The sequence below is a fragment of the Fukomys damarensis genome, unplaced genomic scaffold (assembly GCF_012274545.1).
Source record: "Fukomys damarensis isolate Sample0158 unplaced genomic scaffold, DMR_v1.0_HiC HiC_scaffold_14, whole genome shotgun sequence".
Classification (NCBI taxonomy): Eukaryota; Metazoa; Chordata; class Mammalia; order Rodentia; family Bathyergidae; genus Fukomys; species Fukomys damarensis.
Window position 1 is genome coordinate 81,523,825 of NW_022900926.1, and position 20,229 is coordinate 81,544,053.

Here is a 20,229-nt window from a genome sequence, read left to right on the forward strand (position 1 = left end):
TGGCTGAGTCAGGAGCGCTGCACCCATCTCTTGTGAGAAAACTCCGAGAGTTAGGGCTGGAATAATCCGCCCCCTCGGGTGTGTAGAGATCTGACTTTAGACAGATAAACTGTTCCTCTCAAAAACCTCTAAAATCCTGACTCCATTTGCCTCAGCCCCTAAAGCATACAAGCCCAAAACTAACAAGTGGCCAATAAGGATGAGCCAAATATCCTGACTCCACTCTGGTTCCACCCCTTGCCTTACCCTATCCAATAGCGATCCAACAGCGCCAACCTGGCTCCACCCCTGCCTTACCCTATATAAGTCTGTTCACTTCCTCACTAAAACGGAATCGTTCCCGAAACCTCCCCGGAGTCTGCCGGTGTTTCCTCGCCATCCTGTCCTATCCCAGCCCCAGCCCCAGTCCAGGCCCCTGAACCTTGTTCCGTGAGCGGTCTCGTGGACAAAAACAACAATTGGTGCCTGAGCAGGAACTCGCATATACTAGGTAAATATTGAAATTTAGGGTAAGGTTCCCCATTATGGCTAATGTCAAGAGTCAAGAACGGCTGGTAAAGGCCGCCTTAGTAAAGGGTCTTCGTGCCATAAAGGTGTCCGAGGCATTTCCAGCCCAAACTCAGGCGAGCGTAGGGCCTCCTGAGGGCTCTAAAGATGGCGGACAAAAGCCTCTTAAGATGGCGGGGTGGGGGCGCTGTCTCTTCAGCTTTTTTCTTCCCCAAAGGCGTCAGCCCGCCCACTGTTCTCTCACTTTCTGTGGATGAAGTGCCCCCGCTAAAACCCCCTTGTCACTGGAATAATGGTCATCCGGAAGAGTCTACCTTTTCCAGTCCAGGATGGTGGCCTCCACCCTGTGTGCCGCCACCTTGTCGGATGAGGCGAAACAATCCTTTGATCTGGCCTTAGCGTGGCTTCGGGGTCCTCGGCCTCCAGGCTGCTCAACCTCCACCTTCAAAGCCCAGCCAAGCACAGCTGAGAGCTCCAAAAAAGTTTCAGAGTGGAAGACCTACGGCTTCAAGGTGCCCGGGCCTGCTGAGCCGGGAAGGGAGCCTGGTCGTTGGCCGAGTCTGAAAGCTACGCGGTGGCCAAAGGTCCTTTTGGCTTCCGCCAAGGATCCCGATGCTCTGGCTGCTCGAGGCGGCTCCCCTGGGTGCGTTAGGGCCCAGTGGGGAGGAGAGGGCTGCGAGTGCGGGTTGAGGCGGGTGGGATGGGGGCTTTGCAGTCCCCAGCGTGCAGGGGAGGGGGGTGGAGGGGGCTGGCTGCTCCTCAGCCTGTGGCTGCTGGTCCTGAGCAGTCCTTAGGGGGGCGCTGCAGAGCCTTTGATCTCTACTTCATCCTGGACAAATCCTCAAGTACCTGACGCCCCTGTAACTGTCTTGTTCTGCCTTCCCCTTTCATGTTCATTTTACCCCTTTTATTGATCCTTCTTTGTTTAATCATACAGAAACTTGGAGTTTATATTTTGCTAGAACACTCCGGGCATTTGGGTCCCTGTTTATCTCCATATGGAATGACAAAATTCAGATCCTCTCTTTAATCTTATGCTTCATCCCCACTGTAAGATTTTGAAATTTCCACCCTTATTGCTGTCATTGTTTCCATGGTGGCAGCTATTTCCACCACAACAATGGCAACAGTCATGTCACAAAATCAAGTGGTTTCAGCAGCAATGTTCAAGCAGCTAACAAAAAACATTACCCGAACCTTCAAAAAGACCGCCCTGCTATTTCAAGATGTCTGCAGAGCCGTATTCAATTTACAAATCCAATTAAATTGCTTTGGGAGGAATTAATACCCAGGCATTAGATGTAACTTTAAATAATGTGTGGGATACCATTTGGTCAAAAAATTCAGGCTGGATGGAATATTTTGAGTAGTTGGGTGCGTGGATTGATACTGGGATCCCCATATATATTAACCTTGTTTGGCATATTGTTATTGTTCTTTATTTTAAAGATCAGACGTGCCAGTAACAAAATCATAAAAATGTGGTCCTTTTGGCTGAGGCTCTAGAGTCAAAGACAAAAGGGGGAACTAAGGATCAGGTTAATGTCTGGCTGAGTCAGGAGCACTGCACCCATCTCTCATGAGAAAACTCTGAGGCCTATTAGGGCTGGAATAATCCACCCCCTCGGGTGTGTAGAGATCTGACCTTAGACAGATAAACTGTTCCTCTCAAATACCTCTACAGTCCTGACTCTATTCACCTCAGTCCCTAAAGCACACAATCCAAAAACTAACATGTGGCGGATAACGATGTGCCAAATATCCCGACTCCACCCTGGTTCCACCCCTGCCTTATCCTATATAAGTCTGTACAGTTCCTCACTAAAACGGAAGCATTTCAGAAACCTCCCCAGAGTCTGCATGGTGATTCCTTGCCTTGCCCTCTCAGTCCAGGCCCCTGAACCTTGTTCTGCGAGCGGGCTCACAGACAAAAACAACAAACTGGCACAACTTCTGAACAAAATTTGAATTGAAATAGGGTATTGATAGGTAGATCAACTGATTGAAATACAGCTGCAGTGAGGGTAGTTGGAGGAGACACTCAAATACTACCTTGTGGGGAGTTGGCAATTCTTACATCACAACAGGAATGATACCGGCCATGAGTTTTAAAGACGAGCAAACAATAGTAATAAGTGCCAAGTCAGGTGTTGATTAAGCACAAAGCAGAGCTAGCCAAGGCTTGAAACAAAAACCATGCAGTTGGGACTTTTTCCAAATAATTCAGGATGCCTTGTGTTTAGGGTTCATAAAGAGAAGAGAAGGGACACTGTCAAGGATTCATACTGTCAGTTGATATTTAATAATGGGGAAATTGGTACATGTACATAACACATCTCAGTTCTTTTTTTTTTCCACCTCTGTTTTTGCTAGCATCAGATTCATTTATTTATCTTATAAGTCCTTATAAAGTTATCATATGTACAGATGAGTAGCTAGATTAAAGGTCTAAAAACAAATACACAAGATAAGTATACTAAATCAAGGTACATTTTTAGATACATTGGCAATGCTGGATTACAACTTTTTTCCCTTTCTATTATCTTTTATACTGTACTTTTTTTTTCTTTATTGAGTTTATTGGTGCATTTTAGGTATATAGTACAGTTACATTCATTATTGGGGTCTTGTATCTTTACATGACAGATCTTGGTTCTCATTTTTTCTCCTTGTCCCTGCCCTCCCTTCACCCCCCTCCCCTCCCCATTTACAAACATTTTATTTCCATTTTTTCATTTTCTTTTTTTTCTTTCCTTTATTACCTTTCCCCTACCCTTCCCTCTTTCCCTGCACCTACACTGTACTTTTATATATTGAACTTCTAATATAAAAGAAACCATGCAACATTTAAGCTTTTGTGTTTGATTCACTTCACTTAACCTTACAGTTTCAAAGTGTATCTATTTTCTTACAAGTGACTCAAGTTTTTCCTTCTTTATGGTAGAGTAGTACTTCATCATGTATAAATACCACAGTTTCTTCTTCTTTTGATAGATATATAGGCTGCTTCCAAGAGTTTATTATGAAGTGTGCTACTAGACACATGGGTGTGCATATATCACTGTGCTATGATGTCTTTAACTCTTTTGGGAAGATACTTAGAAGGAGAATAGCTGGATCAAGTGGAATTTCTATTTTAGTTTTCTGAGGCATCTCCATACTGATTTACATGGTGGTTTCATCAGTCCACACCCTAACCAACAATGAAGGATTCCTTTTTCCCCACAGCCTCACCAGCATTTATTGGTTGATTTTTTTTGATGATAGTCATTTTTTGTGGAGTGAGATGGAATCTCAGTGTTGTTTTAGATTGCATTTCTATTTCTTAAATGAACAATGATGTTGAACATTGTTTTATGTATTTTTTTGCCACTTCTTCATCTGAGAAGTGTCTATTCTCTTCAGATGCTCATTTTTATTGGATTATTTAATTTGGAGGGTCTCATTTTTTGAATTCTTAATATATTCTAGATGTTAATCCTTTGTCTGAAGGGTAGCTGACAAAAGTTTTTCCCTGTTCTCTAGATTGTCTCTTCACTCTGTTGGTGGTTTCCTTTGCTGTTCAGAAGCTTTTTAATTTGATGTGATCTCATCTGTTGATTCTTGGTATTATATCTTGGGTAACTTGTTCAGAAAGTCTTTATCTATACCTATGTCTTCAAATGTTTTACCTATTTTGTCCTCTAGAGGATTACCTGTTTCTCTTCTAATGTTCTTTTATCCATTTTGATCTTAGCTTAGTGCATGATGAGAAATATGGGTTCAATCTTTGGCATATGGATAGCCAGGTTTCCTAGTGCCATTTGTTACAGAAGCTACCTTTTTGGGGCCAAGGATTTAGCTCAGTGGTTCTGCTACTTGCCTCACAAGCGCAAAGTCCTGAGTTTGATCCCCGGTATCTTCCCACTAGAAACAAAACAAAACAACAATAACAAAAAAACAAGCTATCTTTTTCTCCAGTGAAAGGATTTGACCCATTTATCAAAGATATGGTAACTGAGTATGCTTGAAATTGTTTCTGCATCCTTTATTCTGTTCCACTGATGTACAAGTCTAGCTTTTTCTTCTTTTTGAGAATGCCATGCTATTTTTATAATCTGAGATCATGGTGGCCTCTGCCTTGTCCTTTTGCTGTTCTAGATCTCTTCTGGTTCCTCATGAATTTTAGATTGTTTTCTGTAGTTCTGTAAGGAATGCTATGGGTATTTTGATTGGGATTGCGCTACATATGTATAATACTTTTCAAAGTATGGCTATTTTTGACTATATCGATTCAGAAACAAGAGATTATTCATTTTCTGTTATCCTCTTCAATCTCCTTTTTCAGAGTCCTTTGTTTTCATTGCAGAGGTCTTTCACTTCCTTGGTTAGGTTAATTCCTAAGTATTTCATTTTTCTTGATGCTGCTGTGAAAGGTGTCATTTCCCTTTACTTCTTTCGGTGAGTTTGTTAATGGTGGACAGAAATGCTGTTGATTTTTGAGTGCTGACTTTGTATCCTGCTATGCTACTGAATTTGGTTATTAATTCTAGAAGTCTTTTGGTGGAGATTTTAGGGTCTTTATCTACAAGATCTATTGTCTGCAAATAATGATAATTAAAATTTTTCCTTTCTTATCCATGTCCCTTTCATTTTTCTCTGGTCTCTGGCTAATGTTTTGAGCATTATGTTAAACAGTAGTGGTGATAGTAGGTATCCCTGTCTTTTTCCTGATTTTACAGGGAGTGATTTCAGCTTCTCTCCATTTAGTATAATGTAGATAGTTAATGTTAAATAGATGGATTTTACCAGATTGAGATAAAGACCTTCTATTCCTATTTTCTTCAGATTTTTGAAAACATCATGAATGGATGTTGGATTTTGTCAAATGCTTTTTATGCATCTATTGAGATTATCATGTGATTTTTGTCTTTGCTTCTGTTTATGTGGTATATTATACTTACTGATTTTTGTATTTTGAACCATCACTGCATCCCTGGAATGAATCCTACTTGGTTATGATGTATCAGTTTTTTGAAGATTTGCTGCATTCTTTGTGCCAGTATCCTACTAAGTTTTGCATCTATGTTCATTAAAGAGATTGGTCTAAAGTTTTCTTTTTGGTTGGGTCCTCTTCTGGTTTTGGAATCAGGGTAAGGCTGGCTTCTAGTAGTGACTTTGGGAATCCTTCTTTTGTTATTTCTTTAAAGAGTTTGGGGACTTGGTGTTAGATATGCTCAAAAATTCTTATAGAATTTGGTAGTGATTCTGTTGGGTTTTACGGCTTTTCTTTGTTGGTAGTTTTTAAATTACTTCTTCAGTTTCACTGGCTGATATTGGATTATTAAGGATTTTTATATCTTCTTGGATCAGCTTTAGTAGTTCATATGTATCTAGGAATTTATGCATGTTTTCTGAGTTTTTTGAACATTGGTTCTCAAAATAGCTACTAATAATCTGGATTTTTGTAGAACCTGTTGTGATTTCTTCTTTTTAAATTTCTAATTGCATGGTTTTGGTTATTTTATTTACTTATTTTGGTAAGATTGGCTAAGGGTTTTTCTATTTTGTTTAATCTTTTACTGGCCATAAAGAAAATGCTAATTGCCCCTTCTTTTTGCCATATTCTGGTTTTGCTTCTTCAATTTCTCCATAGGTTCCAATTTTCCCATAAGATCCTTCCTGGGTCCTGGGAATCCACCTCCTTTATTTTCTCCCCCAAGTTGTTATTTGACAGTGTCTTGATTCTGAATTTTGGAGAGGCTGAGTTTTTGTGTTTACTATTCTGCCATTTTCCCAGAATTCCTCTGTGATTTCTAAGATTGATCCTCCTCATTGTTGTCCTCAGTGCTATTTAATATTCTATTGAATGAGAAATCATAATTTATTTATGATGATACTGGGTATTTAGATTGTTATTATTATTGTTTGTTGTTGCACACAATTCTACTCTGAATATTTGGGTACATGTCTTCTGGTAGACTTGTCCAATATTGTTCTAATATACATCCACATATATTTACCTAGGAGTAGAATTGTATATTACCCCCCCAACACAAGTCTAGAAGCAGAACAGCTGAAGGTTTAAATTGGAGTCAGTGCCATGTTACTTTCTTATAAATGATACTTGTATATCCATTAAATTTTTTAAACTATAGAATTGCTCATGACTTACCCCTAACTCCAGTCTGATTAGTGTATTCATAGTTCTGGAAGCTTATAGGAATCTTTTTTGCTGTCCTAATTATGAGAGAAGATAATATTTAATTTCTTATTTGGAAAGATTTTGGAATTTTGCGTTGTGTGACTCAGGAGATGAAGGGACATTATAATTTTAGCTTCTGTTAGGGTAGATTTGTATGAAGCTAATTATACTGACTTTTTCAGACCTCTTTTCTTGGGTTCCACTAATTTCATTTGAAAATATATTAATATGTATTTTATTAATAACTAATTTGTTGGGCCAAGGATTTAGCTCAGTAGTGCCATAACTCCCTGGCAAGCTCACAGTCCTGCGTTTGATTGCCAGTACTGGAAAAAAATAATTAATTTGGTTTTCTTAAAAAGGACCTCAACTTTCATCAGTTCAAGGCTCCATAAAACTTGGCTTTCGCCGAGTGTTGTGGTGTACACCTATAATCCCAGCACCTGGGAGGCTGAGGCAGGAGGATTGCTTCAAGTTTGAGGCCACCCTGAATTACACAGTCTGTCTCAAAAAATCAAACCAAAACCAAAATCAAAACAAACCCCCCCCAAAAAAAAACCAAACCAAACTTGGATTTGTCCTTAATTTCTCTTTTACTATATAATTTTTAAAAATTTGAAGTTTAACTTACATTTTACAACCCCCCCATACCCTGTAATTGCTTTTAAGATATTTCTTAAAGATGTTAAACATTTTTCCCTTAAATACTTTGAAAATCATCTCAAACAACAGATTAGTCATGGAACTAACTCAATAATGAGTTCTTTCTAAGGGAGATCATACTAGTTGTAGTAAAGTTACTTGGAAATGAGACAATTAAATAACAATTAAAATTTTCAACACAGTATAATAATTTACTTAAGCCATTGTTTTTGGACCTATTTGATTTACTTTGTCTTTAAGAGTCAAAGCAGATTTAAAACCCTCTTCTATATTAGCATTTTATAGACTTTTTCTAGAGTTTTCTTGTAATCTCTGCCTGATTTGAAGTTAAAATAATGTACAGCATCAGGTGTAATAAGTCAATTATATATTTGTTTATGAGAAAGTACTGTGTTCACAAGTAGCTAATAATCTACAAGTGGTTATTAGTACATTGTGAACACTGATTTGAAGATATACTCACTGACTTCTGATCACCGATTTTGACAGCTATCACCATAAAAATGCACTCAAGAAAGTAACAAAATTGAATAGGAGTATCATCATTGTCTTTCTAGGCAGATTATTTGTCATGAATATAACCTTTGTGGCAGGGTTCTTTGATTTTTTTTTCTCAACAACACAGTACTCATCAGAAGAATCTTTGGGTTTTGGGGCTCTTTTAAGGAAAGGGAGGGACCCAGGGGGAGGTGAGAGCATTAGGAGAGTGCAGGAAGGGGGTGGATATGAGCAAATGCATATGTAAATGTCACAATGAAACCTATTGATGTGTATAATTAATGTCCTAATAATTATAATTAAACCTATAAAAACCTTTGTATTTTAAGTAGTGCTGGAGTGTCTGCAGAGTTGTGGGAGTTGTCCCACATTGAAAACCAAAGTTCTTTCAATTGCTGTTCAAGTTTGAGGCCAGCCTGAATTACACAGTCTGTCTCAAAAAATCAAACCAAAACCAAAATCAAAACAAAACAGCCCACCAAAAAAAAAACCAAACCAAACTTGGATTTGTCCTTAGTTTCTCTTCTACTATATAATTTTTTAAATTCGAAGTTTAACTTACATTTTACAACTCCATAGAAAGGGGTCAAAGCCTTTTCAAACTCGCAGCCATGCCTCATATTGACTCTCAGCACAGTGCAGAGGATCAGTTCAGACATTCATTGCTGCTCTGTCCTTTCCTACCTGACTTGACCCAATGCCATGCTTAACCTGCAAAGCCTCTATGAACCTGATTGTCATCTATTTCCATTAAAAATGTTCACTTTTGTATAGCATTTTTATTCCTACTGTTTACTTTTCTTTCCATAAAAGGGCCCTTGCACACATATGTTCTTTTCTCAAGAGTTAGATAATCTCAGAAAAGATTTTAGTGAATGACCGATGTTTCTTCAAACACAACTCAGATTTCTCAAAATACGCCCATGAATCTTGATTCAAGCCATGCTGCTGTATAAGCATGCAACTCGATGCTGCATTAAACCTCAGTCAGGGTCCTCAGGTTCCTCTGTCACCTTCTGTTGTGGACCCCTCCTGAGTGTATTGCTCGGCTGCCTCACTCTTCCCAGAAGTCAGAGGTTCCCTCTAAGTATTTCTGCTTGATGTCCAGTTTTCTTAGAGGAGGAAGCTCCTTGCTTCTCAAAAACTTCAGCAATTCCTTTGTTTCTGTCAGGGTGTGCTTTGAAGGTTTCTCTTCCCATCTCTTAAAGTACCACTAATCCATTCTCTGACCATCTCAGTCTAGGTAATGGGATACTCAGCCAGAGGTAGGATGTTCTTAGTCACAGAATAGCAGCCTCAGTTAATTTGCACAGAATATCTTATTCCTATGTTTCTCTTATGTAACACTTTCTGTCTGGTGAATGTAAGGCTCTTCAAGCAATAACAACTTGCATTTATACAGCCTTATGAACATGAACTCACATAAATCACATTCATTAGTACCTCTTCCCTTCAGAGGTCCCTTTCCCAGGTGACGAGCATGCCTCTGGCCTGCCTCCCAACCTCTGCCTTTCCTCTATTATTGCTATAATGATACTTGGCTCTCCCAGGGGACATCCACCTGCCCAATCCCTTTCCTCACAATTCCTTGATTCTCACAACAACTAGCTGAGGTCCTCAAGGCCCTGCTGCCTGCATGGAAATTCCTCCCACCTTCCTCTCAACTCACCTATGTAAGTGTCTCTTCTTTCGCAGTCATTCTCCTATTGTGCTTTATGGACAGGTCAGAGATCAGCAGACCCAGCTGAACACCAATCTCCTGTCTCTTCTCCAGTTTAAAAATCTCTTTGTTATTTCACCCTACAATCTTTCCATAAAAATCAACAAAGGAATAAATATTGAATAGCATAGTACTGAAGTCAAGAATGCAAGCTGCGGCTGGCTCTGGCTTGGCTACCTGAGTTCTTAAAATGTTCAAAACATCCTCCTGCTTCTGAACATTTTAATTAGGGGACAATTAAAAAAAGTCTCTAGGCATCAGTTTTCTCATTTACAAGGTGGAATTAATAGTGTTTCTCTCATATAGAAGTTTAGAGGATTGGATGAGGAAATAAATGTATTTATCACAGGGAACATTAGTTTTCTTTTAAGGGCATGGTGTTCTCCATTGGATTTACCTAATAATCTTGCTGTTTAATCTCTGTACCAAGCATGTAAAAATGCTTAAATTTTTTGGTCAGCATTTCTAAAATATTTAACATCTAAAGTATTACATTGTATGCAACATATTTGTTTTACTTTTGACTAGGGCTTTTAGTGTATTACTTTTTAAAGTGCTTAAGAAGATAATATTGTTTCCCCAACACTGCCTGGACAGTGTCATTTTTCTATTTAGGCTAAAAATTCTTAATAAACAGATATCCATCAATTCTCATTGTGTTCTAGACAGGGACTATGCTTTATAATTATCACCCCCATTTCAAAGATGGGGAAATGAAGGTGTAGAGAAAAAAGACAATTTGCCTGAAGTCACAAAATGACTAAGTGATAAGATAATGTATAAGTCTGGGTCTAGTTTGCTTTTTGTGCAATTTTGTATCAATATTTTAAAAAAATGCACTAAAAAAACCTAATCAGAATCTTCTGAATAGTAATCATATGCGGAAAGATAGTGTATTCTTTTTGCATAAAAGATTTTCTGCAGTACAGCAGGGGGCCTTACCCTGATGTGTCAGGAGGAAGAAGAAAATTCATTTCTTATACCAGCCTGTCAGCTGCCCTTTATGATTGGACCATATACCATTAGACAATCACAAATACTGACAAGAGCTTTTCATCTGTAGTGATTCTCGTGTTTGAATTGGTTTGCTGAAATGCTGCACTATGCCACATTACTAGAAAACACTAGAAAGAACAGATGTGAAGTATGAGGCAATATTTATCATTTAGATATTTCATCTGTTTTTTTTAAATACTACTCCACTTTTGTTACAGTGTATTAGATATTTGAAGAATTTTTTTTAAAAGATTCACGTGAAAAGCAGAATAAATGATGTATCTTTTATGGATTAAAGTCCTTCATTGTTGATATAACCACATCCTGAAAGTGACTGAAAATACAAATCTTCTCAATTTTTATTGCCAAAATTACATACATAATTTTGATTGTGTATTTGTAGTAATTTTACAGGAGCAAATTCACATCCTCGGCAGCCAGTATAATTCTTATACCTACCTTAGGGAAGACTTCTGCACTAGCAGTACAGAAGATATGTGCTCTTATATTAACTCCCAGTAGATTACAAAAAGTAATCAGAACCAAATGGAAGATATACTCTCCATTATATATTTTCAGACTTGAAATAGTATTTTTTTTTCCTGCATACTAAAGCAAGCAGGGACCTTTTAAATTATCTCTGGTCCCTTTATAACTCCTTGAGTAAGTGTATTGCAAATAAGCACATTTATCATTGAAGACCGTTAGTATAGAATGTGGTATTTATTCAGACAGCTTAGAGACACAACATTTGAAGAGTTTTAAGATTGCTTATTTGGTTTACAGCCATATTCACTCCTTGACCAACAGATTGCTATGTGATGCAAGTTAAAAAGCTTATCATGTCACTGATCTCTGTCATAGCTAATGAAAAGATTCACCTTAAAGAATTAAAATGTAAAGGTAGGCTATGTGAGTTTTAATAATGAGTTTCATGTTTAAATTACAAAAAGTTAATAGAATATATATTCCTGAGGTTAATTTTAAAGACTCTGCATTTCTTGAGTCAACACAAATGCGATGAAGAATTTTCAGGATGAAAAATTAATACAGAACAAGGCCCACTGTGGGGAATCACTGAATACTGGCTGTGATGAGTATTACAAGGTGCCTGGTTATAGCGCACATCTGATCATGGAGGTCAAGGCTTGTTCTCTGTGTACATAGTGATGTGCGGTGTACCACTTTTCTTCTAACCTGGAATGCGAACAAGCAAGGGTTCTCTGTGCCTTCTGTCTCCTGCATAACAACAGGACCCTATATAGCAAGGCCATTAAGACATTATGAATGCATCAGTGGTGACTTAGCTGGGAGATTGCAAAATACCTGTGGATGGAAAATTTGTGCTGATGTGTTCATTTATTTAAGATTTTACCTTGAATGCCAAAAAATACAGGGTGGCTTTCATACTTAAAACAATGAAGTAAATATATTAAAACAAATATTAGCCTTTTACACAAAATTTTCTCATTAGTCTTTTCTCAGTGACAGCAATGAGGTTAAAAGGGGTTTGAAGTTTCTTAAGTCATTATGTGGCTTTTCTAAAATTAGAGTGCCAAGTTTTTAGTAATTCTGCATTTACATAATTTTATTATAGTTCAAAGCATACAACCATTTTACCAATTGTCTTTTTGTAATTAAAATGTTATATCTTCACTTTATTTTGGCTCTCAGTGAATACAGTAGCATCACATTTCATTAGCAAATACAGAGCAGTATTTCCTGATGTAATTAGACAAGTGCATTTGGTGTTTAACATGATTTTCATCTTCATTAGAGACAGAAAGGAAACCTATGAGTCCTTTATCACTGAAAATTTGCCTGCCTTGAACAGAGATCTCTGTAATTTTATGGTTCTTGTTAGATTTGGAGGCAACATGTCACTTGGGTTGGTGGGTATAGCAAATTATCTTAGGTTGTGAAAGAAGACAAGGGTTTGTGAATGTGTGTGCATGTGAACACGTGTGTGTGTGTGCTCATGTGTGCCGTAAGCAGACAATGTTTGGAAAGCTAACAAAAAATAACTATTTGACTAAATCTGAAGTGTTTAGTGTTGAATCTGTACATTTTTCTGAGACCTTATTGTTTTTCTGGAGACTGGTCTGTTTTGGTCACTGGCTACCTGGTTGCTGTTTGTAAAGATGGTTAGTGGTTTAAATTTAAATAGCAGAACATTATGCATTAGTGGACAAACCATTTTTAAAGAGCATTGGAGAAGCAGAGTTTTATTAACTATTTTGTCACTTCTAGTAAAAATAGAAATTTCTTCACGCTATCTTACTGAGTTATGGAAATAACACTAGAAATATGGCTTTGAAGTATGTAAACTTTTCGTTTACACTCAGTCATATCGATGATCTCCTCCTTTTTTGGCAAATGATAGGAAGTTTTAATCTTCCTACTTGTTTCAACAGTATGTGATCTGTTTTAGTTTGGCTTCTTATTTCTGTGTAATACGTTTCATTGCAAAAAATGTTATAAATTATGTTAAAAATTTTATAGAATGAAGTACTAATTATGAAAATTTAAATTGGTTTCTGAAAATATGTAAGGGTTGAAAATGTGACATCATTCTCATATAAAATTGCTTCTGATATTTATGATAGTCCTTCGTAATCAGGTCTTGCTATGTGGTGGTTTTGACCTTAATTCTTAGTTCAATGGAACTGGCAGATATCAGGGGAATCTTTCTTACTGTGTTAGAAATTTAGTATGATAGGATAAAATATGTGTGCTTATCCTTGTATATTATAAAAGCCACAGAATATAATGATTTAAGAAATTTAAAATTCACCTTTTGTCATATGTCTTTTTAAAAACATTAGTATACTGTTTATTTGCTCAAGTGATTTAAGTTAATTTACAAGAAGAGTGGCACAGTATATTTAAAAAATAGGACTAAGAGAAATGGAATTAAAAAAGAGTCAAGATCAGAAACAAAATAGGACACAGTTGAAATAATTGTGCCTAAACAAGAAGGCAAAATTAGATAATTGTTCAAAACAAGAAAACAAGAGGTACAAGATCCCAGCAATGAATGTAACTGTACTGTATCCCTAAAATGTACCAATAAACTCAATTAAAGCTGAAAAAAAAAAAACAAAAAAAAAAACCCAAGAAAACAAACATTTTATCTGGGGCATATAAAATTTTTCTTGGTACATTAGTCCTAAAGGAAATTTCTTTCACAGAATTGCCTATAAGAAAGCTCTGAACATTGCCTTCAACAATATTTTTATATTTAGTGAAAGAAAGAATTTAAATGAAAGATTTAATGAAACAGAGCATGGCAAAAAGGAATTCACCCCACCAAACCTTCATTAATATGAAAGATGAAGATTGATACAAAAAATATAGTCCAGGGTAAGCAATTCTATTAAGGATCAAGACCACAGATACCAGTGAGAGCATTTGATATCAATGTTGGTCTCTAGAGAAATGGATAGCTAGCAAGTCATCTCTCATTGATGGTAGGCAGCTTGAGGTTGTATCCTTTGCTGGGGGTTCCAATTGTTATATTGAAATTAGGAGCACTACGTGCTTTGGGTGCCTATGTAATACCCACAGTCCCTTTAGTAACCAGTAGTTCCTTGTATAAACATTGCCTGCTTTGTCATATGACCTTGCTGCTGATACCACAGCCAGAGCAGGGAATTGGGATCCATAATTGAGTCAAAGACCATCTTCCAGGTGAACATTTCTTTCTTGAAGTTGCTCCAACTAGATAAGTACTAGTTACTCAAATTGAATCTTTGCTCCTAGTATAGTTGATCTGAAAATACACAAAAAGAAGAGGGGACCACAGTTGTAGCCTGAAGGGAGGAGATATTTGAAAGGAGACAAGGAGAAGTCATAGGATAGAAAGAAACAGAGAAAAACTGAGATAGATGATTGGCAGATTCCTAAAACTACCTGGAACTTCTGGCATTGCAGCGGCATTGTAAGTGATACTTAGCTTCTTCATGAATGATTTGTGCTTCCTTACCCTTTTGGACATTCTTAAAATAAAGTTCATTGTATAATGTAATCCATGTAGTTTTGTTCCTTGTGACTGAAAAGGAACAAACACAGGGTCTGCCTGCGGAATCTATAAATTAAATAACAGGATAGTTTGTTACTCTTTTATAGACACCAAAGATTCTGACAAAATTCTTATCAACTTCCACTTACCTCACAAGCAAAAGGTCCAGAGTTCCATCCCTGGTTTAAAAAAAATCTTACGAAGAGAAATCAGCACACAAACTTATTTTCATTGTCATTAGTGGTAGAAATACAAGTGAAATTTCCTCCTGCGGTAACAACCAATTAAAGGTTATTGAGGCTTATATTTTTGTTAAATCTGTAAAATCATCTAAAATTATACATGAATCTTGAAATAATGTTTCTGTAATAATTCTGGGATTAAAAATTCTGTTGTTTTGAAATTACTTAAGACCTATTAAAATAGCAGTTCAAATGTGATAGAATAGTATAATTTGGGGCTGGGGGAATAGCTCAGTGGAAGAGTGCTTGCCTAGCATGGGTAAGGCTCCGGGTTCAATCTCCATTGCTGCCCCCGATAAAAAAGTAAAATTGCTGGTAAGGTCTTCTATGTTTATCAGATCATGGGCTGATTTCTTTATAATAATCTTTATAATCAAAAGAACATAGCTTAACTGCTTTTACTGTATTAAGTTTAAGTTTTAGAAAAACAATAACATGGTGCAATTACCCATCTGTTTACAATAAGAGGAACATAGAATCAAGTGCTTTGGGAGCTTTCTATTGTCTCTTCCTACTGTAAAATTAAAATACTGAGTTACAGTGAGATAACTCTAATGAAGCAAAGCATATTCATCTTTCAGTCCCTCAAAGAGTACTCTGCTAATGTGGTCTTTTTTCTTTAATGATTCAACCCAAATCGGTGATGACCTTTCTAATGAAACATAAAACCTACAATATGCAGCCTTACTAATATATTCTAATGTAATTAGGTCACACAAAAGGCTTGTTAAGTTTGTAATGTCTACTTTCACCTTTACTAGAATTTCTAGTTACAGCAGCAATATGTTATTTCTCACTGCGCCGCTGCTATTCTACTCCAAATAAGCAAAGAAGTTTTAAAAATAAAACTTCTATAATATCACTCTGTAAAATATGGTGTTTGATGATTAAAGATTATGAAAGGTAGTTAAGAGTAATAAAACTTACATCTTAGTACTATACAAGTTACATATTATTGGATTGCTACTGAAAAACTACCTTATATATTCTTAGATTTAGTTTTATACATGTATTAAATAGTTTCACTTTTAATAGTGTTGTACTCATTAAATGATTTCCTCATCAGAAATAATGGTCTATTTAAACTGTCAAGCCTTGCAGGGATGCTTCCTCTCTAAATAAGCATCCACAGTGATGCCAGTGTCCTGTAATGTCCAGATCCAAGCTGCTTGTTGAAAACTAATATTTCAGAGTTGTACCCTGCTTCAATTTGATTATATGTTAACTATCTGTCACCTATCAGACTGCCTTATAAATATAAAAATATCACCCAGTGACTTCCTAATGAAGTTGCTATCTTGCATGAGTGAATATGGGTCGGGGGATCAAAGCCCTTTGAATTGCAAGCATACTATTGTATTCTCTTATCTGGCTGCACAGGGCTACTTATAAGCTGAGGTCTCTGGAGCTGCCTCCACAGCCACCTGCCTGGCCAGTGGTGCTCTAGAGATAGGAGGTTGCTTACTTTCTGTGTGGAATTTATGTAACACAGATAACTGTCTGCCGGGAAGTAAAAGTGAGCCCACAAAAGTTACTGAAGGTGTGAAATTAGATCCAGCCCTAGTAGAAGAGGGGTCCCAGAAGGGATTCTGGGGCGGGGCAGCTTTGGAGAGGTGGCCCACATGGCTGCGCTCCTCAGCGGGGAAGTCGGCTGGCATTGCGACAGTCAGCCACCACTGGTGGATGTTGCTGCGGGCTCATCAGAATCTCTTAATGTACTGAGGAAGAAAGAGGGTGAGGACAGCAGGGAAGGGAAACTGGGGGAAAAATGTATAAAAAATTCACCTTGTAAATTAGCTGGGCTTCTTGCCTTAAAAATTAATAATTTTGTCTGCCTATGAATCCAGGGGCTCCTTCTGCAAGTGCCTACAGGGACTGCATCATGAAATCTATGGGGTAATTATTGAAAATTCATAGATCATGTAGGTACAAAAAAAGTGGAAACGTCTCCAGAAAAACATTAAAAGGTCTGCATATGTCAATGAATTAGAGTCTTGTTTGCTTCCAGCAGCTGCTATTTTGGGAATTCCTCTGAGGATGTTTAAAGAGCAAGTTTTGTATATTGAGGTGGCTGCTCCATTGTTGTGGACAGTTGAAACCAGAGTAGGCTATTGAGGGGAGCTAACGGTTTTGGCACTGGGTTTGGGTGTTAAGTATCGACTAACATGTTTATGCCCGCCCTTCAGATGTCCACATACAAAGACCTCTTTCTCTTCCTTCTGGCAGGAATCCAGGCCAATCTTGGAATGCTTAGTCCCCTGCCCATCATGAAGGGCCCTGTGTAAATCGTGGAGCTTCATCTTAGAAGCACCCTGGAAAGGAATGCTCACTGACCCACAGCGTCCACATTCCCGCCTCTGTGGACATTGCATGCACTGGATGTGGGGTTTTGAAGCAAAACTAAGAAACAGTCAAGCTAAAGTCCACATGAAACTACTAAGAGGTTTAATATTTTAGCCAGGCTAGTGGGCAGGTCATTGGGCTGTTGCAATCTTTAAAAAAAATCTGTGTTATATTTGAAATATATGTCATAAATGTATATGAATATATGAGTTTCTTTCTCATATCTGTGGAGAACACAGATACCATATACTTTATTCAGTAGCAAGTCTTAGTCTGCTAAAATGATGTTAGACTGATGTAAAATAATATGTTCAAATTGGGTTTTGATAAATAGCATGATAAGCAAGCATGCAGACAAAGCATTACATTTTTCCTTATAGCTTCAAGTTGACTGTTGTAGCTGTGTTGATAAAACTGAAAAACATTTTACTTTCTTTTCTGATCTATTTGACATTGAAATTATCGTGATGTTCTGTAGGCTTTGCAGAGACTAAGATTTTAATAAGCTGATGGTTATAAATTTGTTAAAATCATTATCAATGAAGAAGAAAAATTTGGATCATTCTACTAGGAATCAATTTTCAGGGTGCTTTCTTGGAAATTAAAGGAGTAGTTTCTTTTGTGAAATTGCAAGTTGAAGATCTTGTTATTGGGAAGAATTAAATATGCTCTCGCATTTAAATTATTAGTATTTTTATGTCATAAAAATGATTACTTATTTTTTTGAAATTGTGACTTGGAATATGTGACTTGGAATATATATATATATATATTTTTTTTTAAAAAAAATATTTATATATATTTCTTTTCCTTCCTAAATGTGTTTGCTTTTATGACTCAAAAATGAGCCTTGGTCCTTAGAAAAGCAGAAAATTTCTCCTCTGCATGTCCATGATTTTGCACATTTATGTTTTCAAATTTTCAGTTTTTTCTTTAAGGTAGTAGTAAAAGAAAAAATAGTGAGTAGGATAATTTGCTTATTTCTTAAAAAAAATTCCTCACATATTAACTTTATTACTCCCCCAGTTACAGTATGAATGTGGTGTCTGTTTCAGGTGAGCAGAAAGAGTTTTTCACCCCGCAGGCTGTCATAGTGGTTTCGAAAGTCCTTGCAGACAGGGCCTGAGCTCCTGACTAGGCAGGGCAATATCTGTCCTCTCAGTGCTTGGCTGATAGCTAGCATTTAATAAATATTTTTGAATGAATGACTGGATAGACTTTTGTGATTTTTGCAAGCATGGGAGAAAACATTATAACCTGCCACTTCTTTGTGTGTATCGGAATGCTGGCATCTGACAGCTCTACAACCTCATGTATCAGTCTGTATAAGGGCTCCTCAAACCTTGTAAGAATAGAGCATACTTAGCTGGGCCCATCTTCCTCCCTGGTTTTCAGTATCTACCACTTGGCTGCTGTAGTCTCTTCTTTCATTGCTGTCTGCTAGGAACTAAACTGAGCTCACAAAAGTTACTGAAGGTGAGGTATTAGATTCAGTTCTGGTATGTGATTGGATTCAGATTTGGGAAGTGGGTATAGGGCAGACATTAACATTGTTTGTTCCCAATTTTCTCTTCTGCATTTAGCTGTTTCTTCTGTTTCAATATCCCAGTGACTTAAAGATAACATCCTCCTTCCTTTTGCTATTTTCTTCCACACTGTACCATTATTACTGCATTACCTGTCTAGTGCCTTGGTATCACCACAGGTCATGGCATCGGTTGGCATTACTTTAGATCTTATGTCCCCAAGAACTGCTTCATTCAACTCTAAAGTTTCCATATCCCATGACTTTTTTATTTTCTCAGTCACTACAAATTACTTCCTCCACAGCCTGTTAGACATCTAGCTCCTTGAACTCTGTACTTCTCTCTCTCTCCCTCTCTCTCTCACCTTTCCTACTTAACTTAGATTTTGTACTCCATTCTTTTAATTATTTTCTTGCTGGCAACCTCCACCCACTTGTCCCATGATCCCGCATACCTGCAGGATTGAACCCTGGTTCATCTAGCTTTTGTATTCTCTAATCATGTATCAGGTTGATGTCCTGTCCCCTGCTATAAAAAGGTCATTTGTCAGACCTGAAATATGGTAGCTAATTCTGAAAAAAATTTTCCCACCTCCCCCTCTTTATTGCATTTTGTGCTTTTTACCTACAATTTCTTAAATTTGTCCTTTCCTAATTTTTCCTGTTGTCACCCCCTTTTCATTTTAAAATTTTGAGACAAGGTCTTGCTAAATCACAGTTGCCTAGGCTGTGCTTGAACTTGTGATCTACCTGCCTCTTCTCCTCTAATACCATTTAGGAGCTCCTTTTTTGGTCTAGGACAGAACCTAAACTTTTAAAGGTGGTGTAAGTCTCTGTCTGATCTCCAATTTCACTTTCCACCTCTTGCCTCTCTTCTCCAACTCAAGAAGTACTAATAGATTTCTCTGTTCTGCAGATATTTTCTCTTCCCCCCAGGCATACTCAAACACTTTCACTCATCTTCACATTCTCACATCTAATTTCCTTTCTCCTACTCATCTTTCCAGTTTTTGTTTATTGCTTCAGGAATCTCTCTCTGAATTTCACTCTCTCTCCAAAGATACCTAAGTTGTACTCCTTCTATATGCCCCTACATTATATCTCCTACAATGTTATACTTAGCACACTATATTGTAATTGCTCACTTGTTGTATCTCCAATATTTTATAAGTCCATGAAGATACAGACCTATTTACCTTGCTCATTATTGTGCCCCAATGCATAGTAAAATGATTGTAAGACTGTAGGTGTTAGATAAATATTTGTGGCAGAGAGTAGAAAGTGATGGGTAAGGTGAAAGACCATGAGTCAAACTGTCTGAGTTAAACTTCTGGGACTGCCAAATAGTTGCTGGATAACTTTGGATAAATTACCTAACCAATGGATATTATAGTTGTACTTCACATGGCTGTTACAAGCACTGAACTAGTACATGTAAAGTGTTTAGAACAATGCCTGGCACAGACCCAATTGTCTGCTATTATCTGTTAAAATATTTAATATGGTCATTAAAACAATAGGAATCTATCT

The 20,229-nt window shown here is 37.2% G+C and overlaps 1 long non-coding RNA gene across 5 annotated transcripts in view; it reads left to right on the forward strand.

Moving 5' to 3' along the window:
- The first annotated feature begins 303 nt into the window (after positions 1-303).
- Positions 304-20,229, forward strand: part of LOC104871474 — a 236,486-nt gene continuing 216,560 nt past the window's right edge. For all 5 annotated transcript variants that reach the window (XR_782876.1, XR_782878.1, XR_782877.1 and 2 more), the window contains exon 1: positions 304-490. This is a non-coding gene — a long non-coding RNA (uncharacterized LOC104871474). The remainder of the gene's footprint in view (positions 491-20,229) is intronic.